Source organism: Mytilus edulis, chromosome 7, assembly GCF_963676685.1.
Source record: "Mytilus edulis chromosome 7, xbMytEdul2.2, whole genome shotgun sequence".
Classification (NCBI taxonomy): Eukaryota; Metazoa; Mollusca; class Bivalvia; order Mytilida; family Mytilidae; genus Mytilus; species Mytilus edulis.
In genome coordinates, this window is record NC_092350.1 from 41,817,826 (window position 1) to 41,837,389 (window position 19,564).

Sequence of the window (19,564 nt, forward strand, 5' to 3'; positions counted from 1 at the left end):
GTTTTTTCTGTTACACCACTGTCCGCTCAAACATATTTCATACCGCAACACTTTTGATGTCCCAAGTCAGGAGTCTATAATCATTAATGCAGCGATTACCGTTAGTTCATGTGTGTTTGTATTTCGTTATTATTTTAGTTTAAAGTCAGGTCGTCATTTGCCTCGTTTTAATTGTTTCACATTTTGTCATGTCTTAACTTTTTGTAAGCAGAATTTACGGTACTGGTTCTGCATTTCGTTAAAGTCCTGACAGTGAGCTGGTACATCTACGACATTTGGACATGATGGGTAGTTAGTTATCTAATGGCAATCATATCAAATCGCCTTATTTTTATAATATACGGATATATGTAACGGTTTCTTATTTACTTAGATATCATGTGCTTATAGCGACAAGGATAAACACACGGCCGCGAGAAAACAATTATTATCTATTACTATTTCAATTATATTTTCTATGTTCCAGGTTTGGACCCTGCAGGGCCATTTTTTCAATACGTTGATTCTGCTGTTAGAATAGATTCGACAGACGCAAATTTTGTGGATATAATCCACACAGATGGAAGCAGTAAGTTGAAACATTTCGATTATGAGTTAAAACATGATCCATACTTTAATGTATCTGGATTAAATAGTATTATAAGTGCATGTATACATCTTCAACTGTTTCGGTACTTATACATCCCTCTGATTTTAAATGTTTGGCTTTGAGCGTTCCTGATGAAGGTAAATCCCAAAAAGCGCTTCGGACGAATAAAATTATAAAAATTGTAGTTTTCCTTTCTTTTTATCTAATATATCAGACATATCTCTTCTACAAGTGCTTGTTTGTGTATTCATATACTTCATGTTATGTTCAATCAATAAAAATCGTGCACTTTGAATAAACATTGAACGACAAAACTTCTTTCTTTGTGACGTTTACATTTTCTGACGTCAGACACGCGAAGCATTGAATATGTTTTTTTTATTTGACAGATTCCTTTTGTGCTTTTTTGTAAATGGTTGTTTGTTTTCAGATTGTAACACAGTGATCACTGCTGTATCCATATTTCGACTTTTATTTATTATGTCTGTTTTGTTCACGTATCGTTGAAAATATAATGGAATTTGATGCAAATGTCATTCAAGTAAGTGGTTAAGCGCTATAAAACCAGGTTCAATCCATCATTTTTTACATTTGAAAATGCCTGTACCAAGTCAGGAATATAACAGTTGTTGTCAAATCGTTTGACGTGTTTTTTCATTTGGTTTTGCCATTTGATAAGAGACTTAACGATTAAATTTTCCTTGGAGTTCAGTATTTTTTTGATTTTAAATTTTCCTTTGTATCTTTATACTCTAATACAGTTTTTCAATATTTTTATTATGCTTCATGTTAAAATGAAAGATTTTGATTGGGTTATACGAGGGAGACAAATTACTTTATCCCGTGTCTGAACGGGAGACAATTTTTTGTTCACCCTCTCGTCTAGACCAATAAAAAATTGACAATTTAAAGGGACAATGAATTGAATTAACATTAAGTTATTTAAGAAAATGCTTAAGTTCTACGTTTTTGTTAAGATTCATAGTGACAGAATAGAAGTTAATTGATTGATTCGATGTAATTAACATAAAATTATATAGCTTCTGTTTACTGTCTATATTTTCAACCATAAGAAAGTTTTTATTTAACGATCATGTAAAGCTATATCGAGATCATAAAAAAGAGACTCAGAATAAAGTATATATTATGAACAAATATAAAAACAAATGTAGAGTGGGATCTGCACAATCTTTCGACGCACCCCAACACCAATTGGTTAGTTTTCTATGTTTTGTTTTGTATACTGTTGTTTGTCTTTTGGCTATTTGACTTCTTTTGCCATGATATTGAATTCGTTTTTGACTAATGAGTTTGATAATCACTTTTGTTATCTTTCGGCTCTCTTTATAGACAAATTGAGTCATTGCATTTTATTCATAAAGTTTAATGTACAAGTTCTTTCAGGATATGGTTTAAATGAAGCTGTTGGTGACGTTGATTTTTATCCAAATGGCGGTGAGCATCAACCGGCATGCCTCTCCGATCGTGAGTTATCATTTTGTTTATACATAATCGTTGGCATGTTTCAGGTGGTACCAAACACCTTGACTAAAATTAATTTTGCTTGTTTAATTTTCATAAAATTTTGAGAAAATATAAAAAATTCAGCTTGCAACAATCACTTTCTTGGATAAATTTCATTGGATGTATAGCAGTTTGACAAACACTAATTTTGATCACTTAAAAGCTTAATATTTCCTTAACAATACACCGTGATTAAAACGTTTAGTTTATTTCCCAGAGTTATCTCCCTGTAGTGTTAGGTACCACCTTAAATCATACTTGGGAACAGTATATCTAACTGTTAATATATATGTTCCTGATCATACACATACTTTCTGACTCAGAAAAAATGGATTAACAATAATGAACAATAAGAAAATACTAGTAAACAAATCAAAAACGAAAGGAAACAAACATACGATAAAAAAAAACATATCGGTCTACTTGCTTGACATGTTCATCGTGAGCACACGCTTCTATGACTACACTCGCATCCGTAGGAGTGTCGACAAAACAAAATCCTGATGAACAAAATCCTGATGAACAAGAAAACAACAAAATTTCAGCAACTAAAAGCATTCATGCATATTGTCAGTGAAAGAACGTATACTAACAAAAATACAAAAATGTTAAATAATAAAAACTGAATTGCAACGATGACAGACACAGCTAAAACTTTAAAACTTATTTCAATAAACTTTAAAGTATATGAATGAGATGATTGGTTTCGTAAACAAAAAATGAGATATTCCAACCACAAAAAAAAACTAAACAAAACAACATTTATGTGTATATACCGTTTATATGATAAACATGATTTAGTTGGAGATGTCTTCATATATTTCAGATTTAGATCCGTCAATAGCATGCAGTCATGTCAGATCTATTTATTACTTTATTGAGTCGATAAATGCATCATGTCATTATAAATCATTTCCATGTAAAACAAAAGATGATTTCGATTCCGATAAATGCAATTCCTGTGGAAGTGGATGTCAAGAAATGGGATATAAGGCACATATGAACATTTCGGGAACATTTTATCTTAAAACAAGATGGCATTATCCTTACTGTTCACACTCATAACATGATAAGATTGTTCATAAATTAAAATGGTGTTTGTATTTTGCAATGTCGAAAACAATGTTTGGACGATATTTATCTAAACGCACTCAAGAACATCTGTATCGTTTTAAAAGACCCAATAAATTCAAAAGTATCATTTACCAACACCTTAAGAAGCACAACCATCCTTTTAAATATTTAGCAGTTCAACCTTTAGAAGTAGTAAATAAGCAGCCTGGTGAATCGCATTCAAAGTTTGTACGATCACGGAAAATAACTGAATTAAATTGGATTAAAAAATTACAGACAGTTTACCCTCTCGGTCTAAATGATAATATCATGGGAATTGGTAATATATCTAGAACCAATTCCGTTAACATTTTGGATATAGTTTCTAAAACTGTTCGTAAAAAACGTTCTCACGGTCGTAGAACAAATCGCAATCAAAGAAAATTTCGGGCCAATCATACCAATATTTCGGACCTAATTTCTATTTCAAAAAACAACGGCAGACATTATCTGTTAACAAAACTCTGTTCGTTACCGGTTAATAAGTTAAATAAAATTTTGGAGGATTGCAACACAATTTCATATAGCAGTCCTAAGTATGAAATTGTTCAAATTATTATGGCATATTGTTATTCTAAATTATTTCCCAAAATTGATCGCCCTGAAGATCATAAAAAACATTTTATTAAAATTAAGTATGTCAATAAAGGCTTTGATTTTGTAAATATTGCCGGTATATTTAACGACCATTCTGTTAAAGAACAAATTCCTGGATATTTTGACAATACTGAGCTACCTCTTATTTGTTATATTTACAAGAAATCTACCCGGAAATTTGTGTTTAATTATAGTCAATTGTGTAAAGATGTTAATATCAGTGAAAATACACCTACTTCATGTAATTGCAGTAATTCCGAATATATTTATGGCCCCATTTCCCATGTTATAACAGGAGATCTTAACATCGTTCAAGACCGAGAGTTAAAATCATTCCTCAGTAAAGGACCTAAATATCGTCCCCCGTCAATTATTAATTGGAATGAGTGTCGTAATATCATCCACGACTCACTCCATACTTACTGTATGAAATGGATAAAACGGGAAAAAGCTGACAAAAAATCTTTGGACTCTTTTTTTAATTCAGTAATGAAGATAGTTGATAGAATGTATTCAACATTTTAAAGAACATTTTACTATAAACAATAACAACAATAAACCTATTTCTCGTATCAAACATAAACTAAAAGAACTAGCCAAGGAATTTGTTTTTGTCCCGGCAGATAAAGCTGCTAATAATATTATTATTGTTTGACGTAAAATTTACATTGAGGTTCTGAAAAAGGAAATCACCAATTCACCAACATTCCAACTGACTCCATTTTCAGAAAACGAAATCTGTAACAAACATAAACTTTTAGGCACCGCTTTACAAGCAGAGCCAAATACAATGAAAGTCCCAACTATGTATTGGCTTCCGAAGCTACACAAAACCCCTTACAAATATAGATTTATTTCGTCTTCAAGCCATTGTTCAACTACTAAATTGTCTATTCTTCTTACCAGCACACTTGGTACAATTAAAAACCTGATAATAAATTGTTCAAATAAGGCCTTCGAAAATAGTGGAATAAATTACTTTTGGAGTGTCAAGAACTCGTTGGAAGTACTTGATAAACTGCATGCTTATATTGGTGATTTTGAATCTGTTCAAAGTTTTGATTTTTCTACCCTGTATACCACATTGCCTCACATTCTCATTAAGAAAAAATTCACACACCTAATTAAATGGGCATTCAAAAAATCAGAATGTGAATATATATGTTCAAACTCTTTTAGGTCATTTTTTAGTAGCAATAAACAAAAAAACTATGTTAATTGGACATGCTTTGATACTATATATGCCCTTGAATTTTTACTAGATAACATTTTTGTTCGCTTTGGGGATTCCGTATATCGTCAGATTATCGTAATTCCAATGGGGACTAACTGTGCACCACTTATTGCGGACCTGTTTTTGTATTGTTATGAGTTACAATTTATGACAAAAATAAGCAAAGACCCATCGAAACAACATCTGATAAACAAATTTAATAATACTTTTAGATATTTGGATGATATTTTGGCTCTCAATAATGACGACTTCAGTATGTATATTAATGAAATTTATCCTGTTGAACTTACTTTAAATAAAGCTAATACTAACAATGACCACTGCCCTTTTCTCGATCTTGATATCTATATCACTAATGGAAAGCTGAATACTAAAATTTATGATAAAAGGGATGATTTTTCATTTCCTATCGTTAATTATCCGTTTTTAGATGGTGACGTTCCCTTGTCACCATCTTACGGTGTTTATATATCTCAACTTGTACGATTCTCTCGTGTATGTAACAATGTTTTAGATTTTAACGAGAGAAATTTATGTATTACTGAAAAATTATTACACCAGGGTTTTCGATATCACAAACTAGTCAAAACATTTACTAAATTTTATCATCGGTATAAAGACATCATTCGTAAATATAGCTCAACATGCAGACTTCTAATACGTTCAGGTATTTCACATCCAATTTTTTATGGTAATATTCTTTATAAAGCACAAAGGTGTCAGTATTCACCTCAGAAACTTACAAAACCTCTGAATAGACTTATTAAGAAGGGATATAATTACGATACTGTTGTCAAGTCATTAAAGATTGCATATTTTGGCGTTAATATTGAGTCACTGATAAGGTCTTTGCATCGGAACTAAACACATTTATTCTAAAAACAGTTGTTGGCATGACACGGGTTATGTTCTTCTCATATATGTTATGATGGTATGATACTAAACCCCTAACGGGAAGGATTGTGCCTGATGTTCATATGATGAAATCATAATCTTTCAGTCAGTTTAGTTGAAGTCTGGAGCTGGCATGTCAGTTAACTGCTAGTAGTCTGTTGTTATTTATGTATTATTGTCATTTTGTTTATTTTCTTTGGTTACATCTTCTGACATCAGACTCGGATTTCTCTTGAACTGAATTTTAATGTGCGTATTGTTATGCGTTTACTTTACTACATTGGTTAGAGGTATAGGGGGAGGGTTGAGATCTCACAAACATGTTTAACCCCGCCGCATTTTTGCGCCTGTCCCAAGTCAGGAGCCTCTGGCCTTTGTTAGTCTTGTATTATTTTAATTTTAGTTTCTTGTGTACAATTTGGAAATTAGTATGGCGTTCATTATCACTGGACTAGTATATATTTGTTTAGGGGCCAGCTGGTGACCCTCTGCTGTTGTTTTTTATTTGGGCGGGTTGTTGTCTCTTTGACACATTCCCCATTTCCATTCTCGATTTTATTTCAACGTCATTTTGTTCTAATTATGCATATAGATATAAGAAGTATTTACACAAACAAGTCAATATAATATTACACTTAACGAATAAATGTGATATATGACACAGTGTAAATATTAAATCAATAAAATAACGAAAGAGATGTTAAACGATTTTAGAAGGACCACAATAACCTTGAACACAATGCTGCCAATTGACTACTTTCGTGTTTGTCCGTCACCGAAAAAAAATCGTCAATTATGCGCGCCTTTATGGCGTCATTTACCAGATAGAGGGGATCGCCTGTATCCCTGCACTATAAACGTTTATCAAGATTCTTAGTGATCGTCATTGTACTGGATACAATAGAAATAATATGTGTTCTGTAGGTACTTAATCACAATTCCATAATGACAGCAGTGCTGAAAAACAATTATGAGAGTTCAATTAGCCGAATAATTCGTGCAATATAGCTTTATAGTTTTCAAACCACTTTCAACATTGGAACGGAAGCGACGACGCCCCTAAACGCACGAATGATGTTCACTAAAACCAAAGTTTTTGAGGGAAATGCATCGAACTCGAAAGTTGTCTACACAGCGAAATGAAATAATCTTGTTGTAACGTATACATATTGGAGAAATAAATAATTTTGTTGTTCATACTACGAGAACAGAATTGAAAATTTATAGTCATACCAAGCACTTATCAAATGTGATATATATGAGAAATAAAGAGACCAGATATAACACCAAATAGGTAATTATTAAATGACCAAAAATGCATTTACAAATTGTATCAACAGGTCAAATAAACAACGAAGTACGATTTGAGAGTACTTGCCGCTACTGAAAGCTAGTTAAACCATGCACCAGAGACTAAAATAAACTAAAACACATCTCAGGGATTAAGTATTTTAACGTCACCGACATACAAAGACATTTGTGCAAAGCAAAAAAGTAAAAGTATCGACAGGCATTGGGATAGTTAGGAGTTAACCTATATATAGAAAACGAATGTGGATGTGTATTTATACATCCCGTTTGAAAAGAATACAAATTTACTTTTGCTTGCATTTGCTGATGACAAAATCGATATGTTTGTCAATGTAAACTATATTCAAAGATCTAATTACAGCATTAATTAGATAACCTTTACTAATAAGTTTGTTAAAGGTTCGATGAGGTTACACGGATCACATATAAAAGTAAAACAAAACTAAATTGTAGATTATAAACTATTCAAACATCATTGGTTTTCCATTATTTTTATGGTTTAGAGCGTTTCTGATAGAGGTTAGACAAGAAACAAATGTTTCGAACTCACCTACATATGATGCATATGTATCAAGTGAAACCTTAGAACATATGTATCCCAAATATAGTTTATAAGATAGAGCAGTACAATTGGAATTAGTAATTAAATTGAACCATGGTTGACATGGAATTAAACATTACTTTAAACCGGGTTTAAGTATATATGGCCAACTCAAGAAGACTACATGTTGATGTCCACAATATCTTTCTTTTATTAATAATTGTCAATTATCCCAATCCAATAGGGATATTACGATCTTGTTCTCGGGTAGTACTCACCATCTGCATCATGTGACAAGTTGTATCCCATGTTCTGGCAGCCATTTCTACAACGTTCACAATCATCATCCTTAAAACCCTTCCAATTTTTACATAATTTGGCGGTAAACTTGCAGTCTGGATTGATAGATTCAATGAAGTAGTAAAGTGACCTCATGTGGGCACATTTGTATCTAGGTACCATAGCTACAAAGTAAATACATAGTTTAAAGATATAATTATGTTGCAAAAAAAAAATGAAAATTTCGTGAAGTTATAACACGATACCAGACATAAACATAAAAAGAACTCATCACATAGCATATGGTGCCTCGGTGGCCGAGTGGTCTAAGTAGTTAATACTGTAATCACTAGCCAGTCAACATTGAGGTTGTGAATTCGAACTCCGCTCATACGGTTGCACTCGTCTCAAAACTGACTTAATTGACTAGGATTGTCAGTTTTCCTATCGATTGTATGTGGTGTTAAGTAAGTAAGTAAGTATGTAAGTAAAACTTTATTTGGATTCGGCATATTTACAAACAGTACAAACATAAGCCCTAATGAGCTTTTCGTCGGATATAAAAACATATGCAATAACAAATAAAACAAGGCATGCAGCATGCAATAAATAATAAAAAGCAGCACAAAAAATTAACTCTAAGCATATACATGTATCTTGCAAAATACCAAAACATATATATGAAGCACTAATTTTGTTTAAAAAAATTTGCAGTTTAAAAATTATTTTTTATATAATTTATGATTTAAAAAGTAAAAATTTTAATCTTTCAAATTTTAAAATGTAAAAAACAAATACAAAATAAAGTTAACTTCTTCTAAATATGAAAAAATCAAAGAATTTTCTTCAGAAAAAAGTATATGTACATAAGCTTTATAATGAAACCATCCTTTGAGTTATAAAAAACATGTGCATTATTTTTTTTTAATTTGAGGTTTCTTATGACTTTAATGAATGCAATAAAAGAGAATTTAGGAAATGAAATTAAATATTGTTGGTTATTAAGAAAAAAAATATATTGAAAAATACAGTACGGTCAGTTGAACATCCAGGTTGAATTTTGCCTCCATTCGGATAGAAATCTGCATGCCCAATTCTTTTTTTGCAATCCAAGAACTACAAAAATAAAGATGATCAAATCTAAAAAATTTACGATCATGATACATTAATAGGATTACAAATACTAAGCAAACGTTTTCAGACCAAATCAAAAAAAAATTTAACAATTAAATGAAATGACATATGTTCTTATCTTCTTTAATTATCAATGATCAAAACCGAAAAATAACAGTTGACGAGAATAATAATGTATCACTATAACCATGGAAGTAATATTTAGAAGGAATAACAACGTCGTCACTTCAAAGGTTTCATCTGCGTTACCGCCCATCTTTCGATAACTCGTTAATTGGTTCAATATCTGGCATGAAAGTTTATTCTCCGCATGTGATCGATCAAATCACTGACACTTATCGGTCATTTTCGTGTTCACGGAGAACTACGAACAGACAAGTTTTTGTCGAATATACATGCGAAGTAACCCGAATAGTCCATTCGTTACATTCCGTTGATGTACGCTGCCGAAAAGAGTCATTCGTTCAATTTTTATTTTAGTCAAATTTTTCCCTATTTTTGGTTAGTTTGAACTTAATAGTTAAAACCGACAGCTATCACATACGAAATTGGAGAACAAAGTTGTGTCATTTCAATTTTAAAATTTACAGACAATTAAAAAACCATTTCCGTATAAAGTTAAGAAGATGACTGTACAAAAAAATACGTTTGGACACCCTTTATTAAATACGAAAAATCAAAATCTCTCGTGTATTTATAGTCAATTAAATTATTAACAATTCTAAACGGTTCTATCCTTCAATTTAAGTTCTTGATACATAAACTAATTTGTGTAAAAATGAATTTACCGTAAGACAGATAGATGCAAGCCCATTTCGTCGGTTTGTTATATTTTTTGCTGTATAGCTTATTATATTAATACAAGCATTCCACAATAAACACCTTTTAAATATATATTTACGAAAATATTATCCCCGTTTTAGTTGTCCAGTTTCAATAATGCAATCAATGACATTTATGACATATACATAAATTTAGAATACTTGAAAGTAAATATTATTTCATTCAATCTCGATAAACTTTGCATATTTCAACAGTAAAAAAATCTATGCCTACATTTGCCTACATTATTTTGTTAAACATCATGTGAAACCTGATCGATTCATCGGTATTTAACTGTTTAACTCGGGATCCGCTTTTAACCGGAAAATACTTTTAGAACAGTTTAAAACAAACGGTAAAAAGCAAAAATATGCTAAATTAAATACAATTTTCCATGTTAAACTGCTGTAGTTTGAACAATTCTCGTCCGTTTTTCAAGTTTTTTTCACCATTCGATTTCTTTCTAAAGGTAGATATTCTATGTGATACAGCGCTACCTTGTTATTAATAAACTAGGGATTTCCCACAGGTGCGCTATAATTACCGGACTCGATAAAACCACGTGACTGATAAGAAATTCCAGATGCCTTTTACAACCGCGGTAACGCAGATAGTAACCAAAGGCGTCTTACCGCTGAGACTATAATTGGATGAAATCGTATGACTTTAGTACAGAGCTCAGCATGCTATAAATACATGCTAATTAGTCGTTGTTATTCCTTCTAAATATTACTTCCATGCTATAACCTTTGTTAATACCTACACGAAGTAGGAATACAGATTTACCAATATATTACTTTTTTCAATGATAAAAATAATAACAATTAGTTTGATTTTGATATTGAAATATTGCCATGGCTGTCATTTATTTGAATGAATAACGATTCTCAAACTAGTAGCACTTCATGTGATATAATTTTAAGTACTAAACTATTCATGTATGCTCTTTTTTTTATCTCACCATTATACATAAAAAAAAAACTAATTCAGTGCTCGTGAAATTATCATTCAAAGATTTTAATATAAACGCAAGATTTCGTTCCTTCTTTATCTTTAATCATCGATTACATAAAAAATTGAGAGCATCAAAGTCAACTTTAAAATTAATAAATTTTGCTTCTTTAATCTTGACTATTATACTAAATACGTCTGTATGTATGACATTCAAAAATTTGGCATCTGAAGAGTCCAATCTTACTTTTACATTTACAATATTAAATGCCGGACCCTCAGGGTCTAGACCTGTAAATAGTATAAATATATTGTACATAACCGACCGTTGAGTTCTTTACTATCACAGTGCAACTCTATATGTTACAGAGAAAATGTATATACATTTGAGAAAGACACAATTGTTACATTCAAGTTAACTAGAAGATGCATGCGAAATCGCAATACAATTGGGCAAGTGTTTTTATTCTCTATTTTGTGGGAGGTATGTTGACTGAAAAATCAAAAGCAAATAAAAATAGGATTTTGTTTTTAAATTCACGAAAAAAATAATCAATAATAAGGAACAAAAGTAAAAAAAAAGACTGATTACAAAAAGTGAGTTATCAGTAGTTCATTTAACCTCAGGTTCCAACTGAACTCCTAAAGGCAAAGTTAACCTGGGCTTGCCCACATTAGTTTTTTTTATTGTGTTAAAGAGAAATAAGAAGATGCGGTATGCTTATCAATGAGACAACTCTCCACAACAGCCCAAATGACACATAAATTGACAACTATGGGTCAGCATATAGCCTTCAACAATGAGTCAAGCCCAAACCGCATAGTCAACAATGAAAGTAATAACTCATCAAATCGATACAAAGCAGAAATACATCTAAAAAACATTGAGTAGATATGGCAGGGTACTTATACATGTACATTCCCACAACAAAAAGTCACTTAGTACAGATCTAAGAGTACTCGCTAGTTCAAAGCCAATAATAATTAATACAAAAAAATCAAGCAATAAATACTTCGTAATTAGTTAATGCGAATTTCAATTCGAATTACGTGTGAACTCAGCATAAGACTAAAATATCCAACGTCTAGTGGGTTTAGTGTAAAGATGTCATTTACAGTTAGAGAAAAGCATGAACTTTTGCAATACCAAGATACAGGTATCTATTAAGATTGTAGAATTACATGTATTTTTAGAAATTTTTGTTTTGTTGTATGCAGATGACACTGTTATTTTTGCTGATAATTATGATGAAATGCAAAATGCTCTCAAGGTTTTTGAAAACTATTGTAAAATGTGGAAACTTAGTGTGAATATTGGTAAAACTAAAGTGATGGTTTTTAGCAAAAGAAAATCGAAAATGGATTTTGATTTTAAACTTGATGGTACATCTCTTGAAATTGTAGATAGCTATACATATCTTGGTCTTTTGCTTAATTATAATGGGTCATTTGTTTGTGCAAAGAAAAAGCTTGTAGAACAGTCGCAAAAAGCACTTTTTGCTGTTTATACAAAGATTAGAAATTTACATTTACCTATTGACCTACAACTTAAATTGTTTGATTATCTTGTCGAACCTATTTTATTGTATGGATCAGAAATATGGGGATTTGAAAACATTGATATAATTGAAATAGTTCATCTACAATTTTGCAAGAGAATCTTAAATGTGAGATCAAGTACTCCAAATGTTATGGTATATGGCGAATTAGGAAGGTTTCCACTAGAAATTAAAGTAAAATTAAGAATGTTATCGTTTTGGAGTAGAATGGCTAAAAATGAAAACAAACTTAGTAGTTCTATGTATAAGCTTATTTTCAAATTACATGCTGATGGTATTTGTGAATTTAAATGGGTGTCATTTGTAAAATCTATATTTGACAACTCAGGATTAGGTTATATGTTTTTCAACCAATATATTGATTATTCAACTTTCAAACCCGTTATAAAACAGCTTCTTCAAGATCAGTTTCTTCAAAAGTGGTCCAGTAATATTGATAACTCGTCTCGTGGCGAATATTATAAGTTATTTAAATCTCAGTTTGGTCTGGAAAATGATCTATTACGTCTTCCAGAGGATAAAAGAATCTGGATTTCAAAACTGAGAACATGTAACCTAAAAATTCCTATGGAAACTGGCAGATGGTACAACATCGCTAGAACAGATCGCATATGTACCTTATGTAATGAATCATGTATTGGTGATGAATATCATTATTTATATGTATGTAGTAATAGTTCTATTACTGAACTTCGGAAGAAATATATACCGAAATATTATACAACATACCCATCTGTACTGAAAATGCAAAATATGCTGTCATTGTGTCACTGTCAGTTATTGTATAATCTAGCTATATTTATTAAGAAACTATCTACCTTCATTTAGAAAGATGCATGTATCTTACAAGTTTTATTATCTTTAGAAATTACACTTTTGTTAATAGTTACCTGTCTATTCTGTCATTTATTGTATTTGATTTGTAATTTGTCCTCGTGTAACACATATTTTGTGTCTGAGTGTAAATAAAGAATTGAAAATAGAGACATGAATGTGCTTATGTATAAACAAATAATAAAATAGTTTGATTTTAATTAACTGGTAACAAAATCAATATAAATACCAAGAAAACAATATTCAAAGATATAATTATAGTGTTGAATTGGATACCTTGTAGAATAAGTTTATTCGATAAGTTTGCCCGGATCGTATCTAAATTTCCGGGCTTTGTATACAATATTCGTAAAACTTTGAATGTGCCATCCCGTTAAAAATAAGTTTTTTTACAAGTACAATCAAACTTCCAAACCAAATATTTATATCTATGGAAGAATTTAGCAAAGGTTTTAAGAAATACACACAGTTGGTCGAGTATTTATACTTCGCCTGCTTTCAAACTTTTGAACCTGTACGTTTCTGGTTAAGATCAATTCAGAAAAGCGCCTCGGATTCATCAAATCATGAAGTGTTCTTCTTATTTTATACTGATCATTATTATTCTCATTCAAAATTCAAATTTTCATTTTTATACCTGCAAAAATGTATTTGTTTCAGTTCTCAGCCAATTAACGTAATCTTTTAAGCAGTTCCAATATCGCTAAAGGTTTCATTCTCATATATATGCCTTATAACACAAATTACCATACGTTTCGGCAATTACGGCCTTCTACATTGGAATTCTATATGTGTGTGACGATGAATATGACAGCCATTTGTTCCGGGCAACTTATACTGAAGAGTATAATACTTGGTATAGGAAACATATCCAATGATTTGTGTTGATATTTTTAAATTGTTGATATTGAGTTGAATTCTTTTGAAATGCATACTACTTTTCCTAAATATATATATTCATTCTTATGTACACAATTTGTCCTAAACAACGTAAAAGTGTGCAACATTACAAAAATAATGATAAAAGGATTCATAAAGAATTAGTAATAATCTCTTTATATAACAAGAATGTGTCCATAGTACACGGATGCCCCACTCGCATTATCATTTTCTATGTTCAGTAGACCGTGAAATTGGGGTCAAAACTCTAATTTGGCAATTAAAGTAGAAAGATCATATCATAGGGAACTAAGTTTGAAGTTGATTGGACTTCAACTTCATCAAAAACTACCTTGACTAAAAACTTTAACCTGAACGAACGGACGGACGGAAGGACGGACGGAAGGACGGACGGACGGATGCACAGACCAGAAAACATAATGCCCCTCTACTATCGTAGGTGGGGCATAAAAAAGTACCTGTTATTCTATCAGTGTCCGTTATTATTTATCCAACATAACCAGCAAGATGGGCACCTAGACTGTGTCCAACTATATGTACATTGTTTAAGGTCAAACCACTCGACCTCTGTAATAGTTCGATCATGTTGGCAGTAACTACCATCCACAACACGAGTGTTTGCTACAGCTCGAAAGTAGTTATCGTTCGCTTTATCTTTCCAACTCACAACTATTACATTAACATCAAACTGCAAATTAAATACATACAGAAACGATTAAATATAATGATGAATGTCTCTCCATAAAAACTCCGAAAAATCGTACTTTTAAATTTCTCAATACTGTGAAAATATTCTTATATTTGAGCTTTAAATGTAAGTTCTATTACAGTACAGTTCAATAAAGTGAATATGATTTGCGCAGAGAAAATCATTATACCCAAGTTTGGAAAAATCAAAAATCAAAGCTATAATGATTATTATATATAGTATGCCAGACGTGCATTTCGTCTATATGAGACTCATCAGTGGCGCTCGATTCGAAATGAGAAGGCCAAATCTTAGACGAAGTTGAAGTGCATTTAACAACAAAAAATACGGCAAAAGCAATCTATTTTATAAATGGTAAATATATATACAGAAAATGAAAATAGAAATGACATTCCATGTCAACAGTAAATACAAAAATGCTCGATTGGTAAAAAAATAAAATATATATTCCAGAAAAACTCGTAATAGTTATCTCAATGAAAATGTTGATATTGAACTATCTCCAAAAACACCAGACACTTTTATATTTTTTCTACAAACTTTTTAAAACTGTGTATGTATTTTACCGATGCCCACTTCCCCACACAGCAAAGTAACATTGGATACAGACGAAGGTAAAAAGATGAATACATAAAATAATTTCCTATACTTACATATTGTATGAGTGCGCTTGTCATTCGCTTTATCCAATCATCTCCCCTCTCTTCGTTAAGACCATGAATTATAAACACCATCGTGTGTGAGCCATTGAAGTTTGTCGACATTACAGACGTCCCAGCGCCATTTGGTTCTAACACTTGGTCGTTTGTTGGGTTGATACGAGTATACAGATGGAAAGTTACTTCATTTTCTTCCGGGGGACGTGGGAGGATACCAAAGGTGTTCCAGAATGGCCATTCATTACTAAAGCAACCAATTTTGTCGTAGCATACTTAAGATATAAAATTTATTGCATTACTATTCAATTCGTCACAACTCTATCAGTACTACGTGTTTGAAAATGCCATTATGCACATTACAAAACCTCTAAGGGATAAAACTTCAAGGGGGAGCGGGGAGTTGTGTTTTTTTTTAGTCAGATTTTTTTTTTCGCGTAAATAAATTTATTTACATCGATCAGATGTTTTTTCTCAAAATTTAACACTATAAGGAATGTTGGGAATTAACTATCATTCCCCCCCTCAAATAAACAAAACATACCCCCTCCCTGGAATTTAAATTGTCGTTCCCTTATGATATAGAAAATTATAAATACATTTTTTCTATAATGATAATAAAAAATAATATAATGACTATTTCAAAAAATTTAACATTATTCTTTACATTTCAGAATTAACGTGTGCATTTCTTAATTCAGTTCTCAATCGGGATAAAATTGTAGTCATATAAGAATTAATTGAATGTTACTATTACTTTATGATACTGGTTTTATAGTGAAAATAGTATAATAATTGTCATTCGTATATATATAATTTATATTTCTATTGTTGACTTACCATTCGCCATAAGCAAAAGTGATGCAACAAACAGGCTTACACAGCACAGTGCCATAATGGACACTTTTGTCTAAAAAGGGAAGTTAAAGTTATATGAAGCGAGTTTCCCGTCATTATAATGTTGAGGAAAGTATGGTTTATCGAAAGTTAAAAAAAATCGTCTCTAAAGTTCAAATGTTCGATAGTTTACCAACCGCCAAACGAACCCGTCACGGCACATAAAAATCCTGACTAGAATAATTAATTTATTTCAGCTTACCCACACCATTTGTCGTTATGCAATTAAATAATGTTCTAACCCGCAGTCTATGGGAAGTGCGAATCGAGAAAACCGTTTCTTATGTGGAGTCGCAATATTTTCTTATACGAAATTGTAAATAAGCAGTATATCGATGAGAAAAAAGATGTTTGTTGCACATAAAAAAATGTTTACCATCAAAATATATAAAAACGTTCAGTCCGGAGTGTGAAACCGAGTATTATCAGCCTTTACATGAGGTTTTAAAAAAAAAGTCAAGATGACCAGGGGCCTGGTTTTCGAAAGTATCTTATGACTAAGACATGTCTTATGATGGTCTTATGACATGTCATAGTCGTAAGATATGTTTTCGAAAGTGTCCTAAGTTACGAATTGTCATAACTTTTGTGGTAAACTTAAGACCCCTCGCGACATGACTTATGATGGTCTTATGATTGTAAACTAAAATTTTAATTACTTTTCATGTTTAATTTCATGTTAATTGCAATACAAATATTTGTTGTGTATCTCAGTTAGCTTAATAGTAAGGATTTTATTTTTCTCAACTACGTGAACTAGAATTTGAATCTCCTGCGACATATAATTTTGAATTCTTTTCTAATAGTCATGGTTTTGTATAATACATATACATATTACTTAGTTCCTAGTATAGTTAATAGAACCAGAGACATATATATGTCTCTGATAGAACTATATCAACGTATGTGCACGGGCATTTCGATAAGCGGGTACTCGATGTACCGAATCTAAAAAGTATTCACATTTAAAAAAAGTATGATTATACAAGAAAACGAAGTTCAAGTTTATTATTTATCACAAACTAATTTTTAACAAATTTTCAAGTCAAATATCAATTCCTTTTTATATAAAATTTCATGTCCATTATATGAAAGAAATAAAATATTCGTAAATATTAATATGTTCATACTTTTCATTTTAATTTTTATATTTATCACTTTTTAATCATTACTTAAAATATTAGAAAATAATGTTCACTTATGACAGTCATAAGAGCACCAAAGCTACGACTCTCTTAAGACAGCTTTGATTTACATACTATGACATATCATACGATAGTCATAAGATGATCATAAAATATGTCCTAAGATATATCTTATGACATATCTTATGATACTTTCGAAAACCAGGCCCCAGTAAAACAAGCAACACGGTAAATAAAGTTTATGGGCATAAATTATACACTGATAATCTATCATCTAAACGAACAGTAAGGCACGAAATATGCTCAATATCAGAATAATAGTAAAAGTGTATGTCCTTCTAAAAATTGTACTGATGCGTTTTTCTTTTGTGAGGAAATAATTAAATTACGATTTATTTTATTATAGGTGAGACATTGCTTTTTAATTGTAGTTGCGGTATATTTATATCTAAAGATATTTATATATCTAAATATACATTTCATAAATATATTTATATCTAAATATACATTTCATAAATATATTTATATCTAAATATACATTTCATAAATATATTTATATCAAAATATACATTTCATATTATATGAGGTATATTCTTCCCCTTTTTGAATTTGAAATTGCATTGGAATTCGGTATTCATGTTATACTTTTTCCGTGAGCCCCCTGAGGGATTCACGCAAGCGTTTTCACATATTTTGTTAAATCTAAGGTAACATATATACAATTCCTGTAGAATAGATATATAAATGCATTAGCTCACTTATTTATGGCAATTCTTGATATTCTTTAGAATATGAAAATAATACTTGAAAATTATATGCGTCTGACGCGCTGTTCTAAATTTAGGGTGTTGTTTGGCCTAGTTTTTTTCAATAGGTGCAAAGTTAGGGTCTGACACCTTACCCCACCATTACCTCAGAGTAAAAAAAAACCAAAAAAATTACGGCAATACTTTTCTCCGCACTAGGTTCAAACTAAAGCTGAAGACATAAGGCCTACTTGACCAAAATGCCAGGGTGGCGTATAGCACAGTTTTTTTTTAAATGCTTATTAATAGTTTCCTTGCATACCATACTTTGAATATAAAAAAAAACTAAGCAAACGTAAGCAAAATCCGGTGGTTCAGAAGTAGAATGTTTCGTCTTACAAAAAAAAATATTAAAGCACGAGCGCAACGTTCAATTCTTGTAATGTTAATTTTTATACAAATATTTGGAAGAAAACAAATGTTTTGGTCGAAATTACTACAGCATGTTCTAAACTCCGAGTCATCTGTCTATGTTGTTTCTCCTCAATGATGTGTTCTTGGCGGAGTATCAGCAAATAACAGTATCAATGTCTAGTAAGACCAGTTCGGAGAATGCTTATAATCTCTTTTTTGTCGACATTCTAATTCTGAACCTATTGCATTTGTTAGAGGTCATAGTTGTGAACAACCTTATGAGAGTAAAAGCTTTTTGTAACAATTAATGTATCATGCTATAAGGCTACAATTTATAATGGTCCATATTAAAAATTTCTGACTTCTTTTAGCACTTGGTATGGGCTTGCTATAATTACGTCATTGTGAGGTGAGATTGTTTGCTCCTTGTTGATGGATTAACTTGACTTTGGAATAAACGAACAGCACATAAAGCGGGGTTTCTTTCCATTGGTTTCATTCATTAATTTGCTAGGATTGTGTGTATATATTATTATTCCCTATTCACATGCTCACACAATTGTTCATTTTCCCAGATACTTCATAAGTTTTCTTTAACTTGTTAATTTCATAAGTTAAATCATTTTCTGTATATTCTATCATTTCACTGTAATATGAAAGCAAAACATAGATTTTTAGTTTTATAGATCATTAAAATGTATCTTAAGTTAACTGG